Below are 8,916 nucleotides of genomic sequence, written 5' to 3'. Positions count from 1 at the left end.
TTTGAGATTTCACATAATATACCAAAGAAAAGAATATATAAGCAGAAGTAAGCCCCATCTTTTGCATAGGTGCAAGGAAAACCATGAATTCACAGCTTGTCACCTGGTGACAAGCTTCTTTTTCCAACTGAACACATCAGAATACCCATGGACAGTTCTCACACTTTGAGGCTGACAAGAGCTTGTATGGGTAGGGATTTCCTCTTCCCTTTTAGTATGTACACAATGTTCTGTCTCAGCAACCAAGTTTAGTGATGACAGAGTATAAATCTGAGTCAGAATAGTCAATAAGAAATAGAGGATATTTGTGCATTCCAGAAGGTGGGGAGAATCCATAATTCCCATCATTTACATCTAGAAGCAGACTCAAACTAAACTTTAATATTTTTTACTAGAAGATCAGCTAAACATGATTTAAGGGAAAAGGTAAAATGAAAGAGGTATGGCACTCATTCTGAAACACCCTTATATATCCCTCAGAAATCCAATTTGCTAATAGTGATATTGTCATAGGCTTTTCCCAGAGTTTTATTTGCAATTTTTGAATTGATATTCATTCATGATATTAATGCTTAGTTCCCCTTCTTTGTTTTGTTCTTGCCTGATTTGAGTATTAGGAGAAAATTTGTCTCATAAAGGTTTTAAAAAGCTTTGTTTTTCTTTCTAAATTTTGAGAATAATTTCTATATTGCAGGTATTAATTAATTATTAATTCCAAATTAATAAATAATTTACTAGTTCTTTTATAGATAGTTAAAACCAAGAAAAATAATATGCACAATGACCATGGTCATGTAATTGCAAAGAACAACAATATTACAAGTAAAAGTGGATGTTGTAAAATTATGACTGAGATTGGGCTCAAAGAAAATATCTAAAAATGCACCCCCCCACTCTTCACTCAGAGGTAAGAGACTATGACTGTAAAATACTAGAACAAGGTGGAATAGTGTGTAATTTTCAATGGGGTTGAAGTGTTGACTAATATTCAGCATCCCTGAAAAAAGGGTCTTTTAAAATTTCATTGTTATAAAAATGATTCTTAGAGAGAAGGATATTACATACCTATATCTATATAAATGTATATATATATATATATATATATATGTATGCATTTACATATATATGCATATATCCAAGCATATTTAAGGAATGCCAGAAATAAGCTACATCAAAAGTTGTTTTAAAGAATGACACTAAAGAATATTCAATATTCCTTATCTAAAGAATTTTCATAGAGATAGTACAAAAGAGAAGTAAACAGAATAAAAATATTACATTCAGGATCAAATAATAAAATCCTTTGTATAGCTCTTAATCAAACATTACTATGCTACTTTTCAAATTTTCCTACATTTGTTTGTTCCCCCCCCCCCCAAACACTTGATTCCAGTGGTAGATGGCCTCTTTGTTCTTTCTCTCTGAAAATATCCCACCCCTAATTCTGTGTCCCTTTGCTGGCTACCTCTCCAGCTTCCCTGACTACTTTCAAGTCTGAGTGTAAATCCATGTTCTGCAAGTGTTTCCTAAATCTTAATAACCTTCTTTCTGGATCAACTTATCCTGTATATGTCATAAAGTATACATTATTGTTTACATGTTGTCTTTCCATTTAACCATGAGCCTCTTAATACTAGGTTCAACTTTTTTTTTTTTTTTTTTTTTTTTTTTTTGCTTTTCTTTATACCTCCAGACCTAAAGGGAGAAAAGAAACCAAGAGAAAAATAGTTCATTAGTTGTTATGGCAATGCTTAAGATGACAACTTCTTAGTTAAAAAATAAAAGACCTCCTTGAATGCCCCTGTTAAGATCTTCCAAGTTTAGCCAGCTAATTCTTCTACACTTATTCATCATCACAAATAGTTATGATAATATTCATCACTCAGAAGGGAACTCAGTGCCTGATAAATAGTAGGTATTTAAAAAAAAAAAAAAACCTTTTTGACTAACAACTAATGTTTACAAAAGTAAAAGGGGAAACTGTTTTAAATATATATTTTACATTTATTTATGTTGATTTCTATAGCCCAATGTTAGTTTTTCAATATAATTTTCTTTATGACTGCCATATAAAGTATTAGCTATCCATCTCAGTTTTGAGTTGTCTGCATATTTCATGATTATACCTTTATCCAAGTCATTGACAATACTGAAGGGCACAAAGCCAACATAATGGACAAAGATCCCACATTAAGATTATCAACATATGATATTTACAGGTAGTTTAAGAATTGTGTGATTCATAATACCTTCTATCTTTTTTTCCACTAACCTGTAATTTTCACTATAGGATTGAAATCAAGTCATACAAGGAAAAAAAAAAAGACCATTTTATCAATCATCTAGCTATGAAACTTCCCCTATTTATACTTGCTCTTGGAGAGAAGAAATAGACTAACACTGGAACCATATTCAAAACCTTTCCTATTTTTCAGAATTTTCCAAATTTTATGTTTCATTGACAGATCATTTGTATGTCACAATGATGGGCTGGCATAAACTTGATATCCAGAGCAATTGAACCCATCTACTAAGCTTCCATGGTGTCCAAAATAATGTGTTATATTACAAAAAGAGATGCTCTCCCTTCTCCTCTCTTTCTCTGGAGGTCTGTTGCTGTCTGTCTCTGTCTCTCTGTGTGTCTCTCTGTCACTCTCTCTTTCTGCCACTCTGTCTCTGCATCTCTGTTTCTCTCTTTCCTTCTGTGCGTGTCTGTGTGATTGTATATCTGTCTGTCTCTGTCTTTCTGTCTCAGAGTGTTTTTTATTCTCTCTCTCTGCCTCTCTCTTATTTTGTTTCTCTCTCAAAATGGCATAATGAATCTAAATTTATTATATTATGCATGATACTTGACCTCTCGACCTCAATTTTCTCATCTATAAAATGGGAGATTGTCTTAGTTGGTCATTTTGGCTCTAGATATCTGATATTTTGATCTTAGGATTGCTTTAACAAGGAAAAAATTAATGCTTAACATCCAATTGCACATATCAAAAATAAACAACATAAATAAACTTAAATGTTTCTAAGTTCTGCTATAACACTATGGCAAAAATATTTACCATAAAAGGAACTATAACCTATGGCCATTGTCATGGCTTTCTCTTTCTCTTTTATGAATGTTACGTAACAATGAGTTATGGTAACAGATTGTTACCTTTTTCAGATTGTTACAGAAAATGTAAGAAAAGAAAGTTTGTTCTATTTGCTTTGATAGTGGATATCTTAGGTTATATGTCCTGGTAGGTAAATATTAGTCATAACTAAGTCTGAGAGGTATCATATCTTTACTTAAGCATAGATAATCATGTAAATTATTGACATTTAAATAAACCCTTCTAACCCTTTCAGTCTAACAATGAAGATTAAACTCCTGGGAGGATCATATTGATTCTTCTTATACTGTTCATTAACATTAAGTGAGTATCTCCTGTGTACCATTTATTGCATTATGCATAAAAGATGATTTCAAAGAAGTGCTGGTAAATGCTACTAACTTCAATAGAATTTCAAGCTTTTTTAGAAGTAGTGCCTGTTTGTTTGTTTGTTTGTTTAAATCAAACTTTAAAAAAAGAACTTTTACATATGGAGAGAGGTTTTGTTTGTTTGGTTTTTTTCAATGCTTTGTTAATGTCTTTATTTTAAATATATTTCACCACTGACACTTCTCCCTACCTCTTTGAAATTCTCCAGGTAGGTAGTAGAGTGGGTAGAACTATGGTCCCAGAATCAGGGAGACCTCAGATCATATCTAACCTCCAACATTTATTAGCTCTATGACCCTAGTTAAGTCACTGAACCTTTCTTGGCCTAAGGTTCTTCAACTGTAAAATGGGCACCTATAGCCAAGATTTTTATGAGGGTTAAATAAGACAATGTTTTGAAAACATTTTGCATATCACTTGGCACATAGAGATGTTCAGTAATAGTGATTTCCTTCCTTCCTCTTTTATGGAAAAAATAAAACACTTAATCAAATTAAAATATCTGACAGAGACACCATTTCTTATTTAAAAAATATCTTCCTGGTCTTCTCTCATATCTCTCTTTTGAGTTAGAAGCTATATTTCTATGAATATATTGATTATTCCATTACTCAGCACAATTTCTTTTTTGTGATCTTTTCATTTACATTGGTATTATATTTTCTTGAGTCTATTTTGTTTGTTCTTCATAGAAATCTTTTAATATTTGTACATTTCATATAACTAAAAACAGTTTTCAATCATTTGATTTTTCCTTAATACTTAAGGGAATTCGATCATGTGAGTTCCTCCCTCCCCGAGTTCTATTATCTAAGATGACTTACCTGTAACAGCTATTGCTTTGAAAGATGAGGGCTTAATTCTCAGTCCTACCTATTATGATAGGAGTTTATATATTCTAGTGTCCCTTGACTGAAAAGATTGTTTGTTTTGGTTTCTTTATTTTGTTTTTAGGGAACCAGTCCTCAGTTAGGTAGATTTGTAGCTTGTTAAGTCAACAAGATAGTCACTAAGGGATGCTTAGTTGAGCTCTTTTCTTGAAGTATAAGTCAGGGTTGCTATGGATACCTAAACCAAAAAGCCTTGGGAAAAGAGACCTGGACAAATCTACTTGGAGATGATAGAATATTAACTACAAAATTGCACATTAATGACTCCATTTTCCAAAGGAAGGCTCTCTTTGTGTGGGACTCATCTTGTGCCTGTAATTAAGGGGCAAAAAGAGGACCTTTAAAATAACTGTAACTGCAAATGTCAGTTGGATGGGAAAAGTTGTCATTTACTATTAGTTCTGCCTACATTTAAAAGCAGCCTGACACAGTCTTTAAAATGTATCTTTAAATACTTTCGTCCATCCAATGGCTATTTTGTAATTAATGTTGCTGTTTGATTACGAAGTAACATTTAAGAATAACATCTATATTAGATGAAAAGTCTTTATTTAGAACATACACATCCACATCCTTTTTTTTTTTTTTGGCCAGTGAAGCTACTCATAGGACTAATTTGCTTAAATAATTTAATTATAACAGGTACTATGAATAATATACATGGGTCTACACATATCTATTTATACTTTACACATATAAAGTATAAACATGCATATTTATACATACATGTACACATGTATATACATGTATGTATTTTTATATATGTTTTTGCTGATCTGACTCATTTAGACTCTGTGGACTATATTTTCTATGACTTATTTTTCTTGGGGATACTGAATAGCTCACAGTTTCATTGATCTCTACAAACTCCTCCACTGCAACAAGGCAGTGATTCATAAAGGGATTTATAAATATATATGTGCATAAATGTGTATGTGTATATACATATGCATATATGCATGTATATATTGTTGTTTAAACTTATATGTATGTTTTTCTATACCTCTCGAACATGTTTAAAACAGAACCCATTTTCTTTTCCTAACACCATCTCTTATCCTCCTTTCTTCAGATTTTCTATACTTTCAGTTACCCATGCTTTGAACAACTGTATCATATTTAACTATTAATTTATACTCATTCAACATAAACTATTTTTTTCCATCTTGTTGGTTCTAATTTCACAACTTCTCTTACATATGTCTAATTCTTTCTATGCACACAACTACAACACTGATGCAGGCCCCTCATCCCTCATTCATGATTATTAAAGTAGATTTTTTACAGCTCTTCCTAATTCCAATATCTCTTTTCTCTATCTTCTAATCAGCTATAGAAATAATTTTCTTAAAGAGCAAGTTTGATTATATTGCTTAATAAACTTCATTTGCTCCCTATTACCTCAAGAATAAAATATAAAAATCTTTGAAATTCAAAGCCCTTTAAAAGTTCCTATCTTCCTAGGCTGCTTACAATTTAAATTCTTCAACCTACTCTATATTATCACAACTTAGGTCTTCTTGTTCCTTACCAATGATACTCTTTCTCTCAGGCTGAGTCTCATACCACTAATGCCTTCAAGAGTCAACTCAAATTCATCTTCTACAGGAGATCACTGCCAGTAATTACCACTTCCTCTACCCCCAATGCCTCCTTGCTTCCATTATCTTCCATTTTTTACTCCATATATTTCCTAGTATGACTTTTTACAGGTAGCCTTCACAATCAGAATGTAAAATCTTTGCACTCAAGGATTGGTTCTTTGTTTTGTTTTGTTTTTGTTTTTGTTTTTTGGGGGGAGAGCTGTTTTCCCTAATACTTACATGGTGTCTGTCAGTAATACTTTCATAATTACTTTTTAAAATACACTTTTTAATAATTATTCATAAAATAACAGCTTTAGCTAGAAAGAAATTTCTTAATTTCATTCTGTCCTAGATGAACATATATTAAAAAAAAATCCACAAACTTTTTGCTTCACATCAAAAAGTACAACATTATATCAGTCAGTTCGCCCACTGGGCAAACCTTACTCATTGCCTGCATCTCTAGTCTCTCTGGTCACTGCTGGAGGCCATGGCCATGCTGGTTATCTCTCCACCTTTCTCTGCATCAACCACAAAATTGTTCAGGGATTTCCTGAGTTCCTTTACCAGCACATGCTCTGGAGCCATAAGGGCAACCAGAGAATTTTCTCCCCAGCCAAGCTGAAGCATCAGCTTTATGTAAGGGTGGTCAAGGATAAACTGAGGCTGTAAGTGGTAGAGTTGCTGACAGACAAAAGCCTGCCTGACATGGTCAAGGTGTGCAAAAAGACAGCCCTCCTGTTCTGGAGTGGTGAGCTGAAGAATATGATAAAATGATAAAAGGAGCATTAAAAAAACTCTCTAGCTTAACACAGTAGAGATGACAGCTGGAAATGCAATCTTAATGGTGAAGATGTTTTATTCAGAGGCAGGGGATTATTTTTGTGGGTCTTTCCAAAAGAACAAATGAACACGGTTTTGAAATTCTAGCTGACTCTTTCAAGGCTTATGCTGTTTCCACAATGCCAATGACTGCTATTCTTTTTCTTTTTTTTTTTTAAACAAATAGTTTTTTATTCTCAAAATATATACAAAGATAGTTTCACCCTTGCAAAACCTTGTTTCAACTTTTTTCTCCCTCCTTTCTTCCCGCGTCTTCCCCTAGACAGCAAGTAATCCAATATATGCTGAACATGAGCAATTTGTCTATACAAATTATCACAATTACCATGCTACATGAGAAAAATCAGATCAAAAAGGGAAAAAAATGAGAAAGAAAATAAAAATCAAGTAAACAACAACAAAAACCTGAAAATACTAGATGTGAACCATATTTATGCCCATAATCCACTTTTTGGATGCACATGGCCCTCTTTATTTTGTCTATTGGAATTAGCCTGAATCATATTATTGTTGAAAAGAATCACATTCATCAGAATTGATCATTGCATAATCTTGTTGTTGCTGTGTACAGCAATTATTCACTTCACTTAGCATCAGTTCATATAAGTCTCACTAGATCTTTCTGAAATCATCCTGCTGATCGTTTCTTATAGGATAATATTCCATTACTTTCATATACCATAACTTATTCAGCCATTCTCCAAGATAAGGGCATCCACTCAGTTTTCAGTTCTTTGCAGTGGCTGATATTCTATATTTAAAAAGTTTCTGCAGCAAGATTGGACCCAACCTAATCACAAATTAGGTGAATGGTCAAATGAACCTGCACAAAAAATTCTCAAGATCACATAGCAGATGAGTGACCTTCACTATAACAAAGTGACTGTGCCTGATGATGTGCAGCAAACTATTGGGTTAAATAACCCAAACAAAAGTCATACTTTCTTGCACAACCCCTACAAGAGTACCCTGAGAGTGCCAAGGTATTTGAAAAACTGAAAAACCACATGTTGACACCTGTTGTATCACAGAAGTGAAAAAGATAGGTGGACTCTTCACCTGTAGTTCAATTTTGATTAAAAAAAGATAGCCTTGTAAGTACACAGAACCTCCTACTTGTCACTACCAATAATGTAAGGTGCAAGGTCAGTAACCCAGTTTTGTTTTGATTGATAATTTACTATACTATATTGATAATATACTATATGCTACTAATCTGTGTTTACAAAAGTTAATTCTTATTCATTCTGTTTCATAATTTGTTTCTCTCTCCACCCCAGGTGGTATTTAAGTTGTGGATCTAATAGTCGAATAAGTCTTGGAAATATGAATTTTAACAAATTATTAAAACGTGATTGGAAAAAAGGAAAATACTTATCTTGAAGACTTTCAGAAAATTCTTTGAGATGTCCATATATTCAGAAGAATTTCTTGGTCAGATAATCTCTTTTCTATGTCACCTGCATATAGCAGAATTTCTATAGAATTCCTTTTCCTATTTCTCCTCTCTTTCAATTTTCTTAATTTTGTCTCTAATAACATTTTTCTCTTTTTATATCCCTAATACTATAGGCATTTAAATGTTTATTGACTATTGATTATAACAGATCTAGAATTGAGAAGGCCTTTCAGAAACCAGCTGGTACAATGCCCTCATTTTACAGATAAGGAAACTGAGGTCTTCCCTCTTTTTAATTATTGCCTTCATGTCTTTTGCCCTCTCACAGCCACCTTGACATTGACTCATCTTGTGCCTCTAGATAGTAAAACTTTAGCCAATGTATTGTCATGTAATTCCACTCTGAACTCAATACAATCTGCCTTATTGTTATTACAACTTCTGCCTTAAAGAATTGATAAGTGGGTTCCAGAACAGAATTACAACAAAACCCTGGGTGACAGCTTGGGAAAGCCTTATTTTACTGGGGTGACCAAGAGATGACTGGTCCCAAACATTGAAATTTCAGAAAAGTTAAAGGAAAGGAAAGTTAAAGTTATAGAAAAGCTGCAATCTAGTCTTCTGATGATATCCCAAATCCCCTGAATAAAAATACAAGTGATTGTGGCAAGTCTAAGCCTTAACATGCTAAGAAGAAATAAAGGGAACAAACA

The 8,916-nt window shown here is 32.9% G+C and overlaps 1 pseudogene; it reads left to right on the top strand.

Annotated features, from left to right (window-relative positions):
- The first annotated feature begins 6,534 nt into the window (after positions 1 to 6,534).
- Positions 6,535 to 7,894, top strand: LOC100932886 (annotated as a pseudogene).
- The last annotated feature ends 1,022 nt before the right edge of the window (positions 7,895 to 8,916 follow it).

Source organism: Sarcophilus harrisii, chromosome 4, assembly GCF_902635505.1.
Source record: "Sarcophilus harrisii chromosome 4, mSarHar1.11, whole genome shotgun sequence".
NCBI classification, from domain to species: domain Eukaryota; kingdom Metazoa; phylum Chordata; class Mammalia; order Dasyuromorphia; family Dasyuridae; genus Sarcophilus; species Sarcophilus harrisii.
Note: the sequence above shows the minus strand (reverse complement) of the source record. Positions and strands in the feature narration are given on the sequence as shown.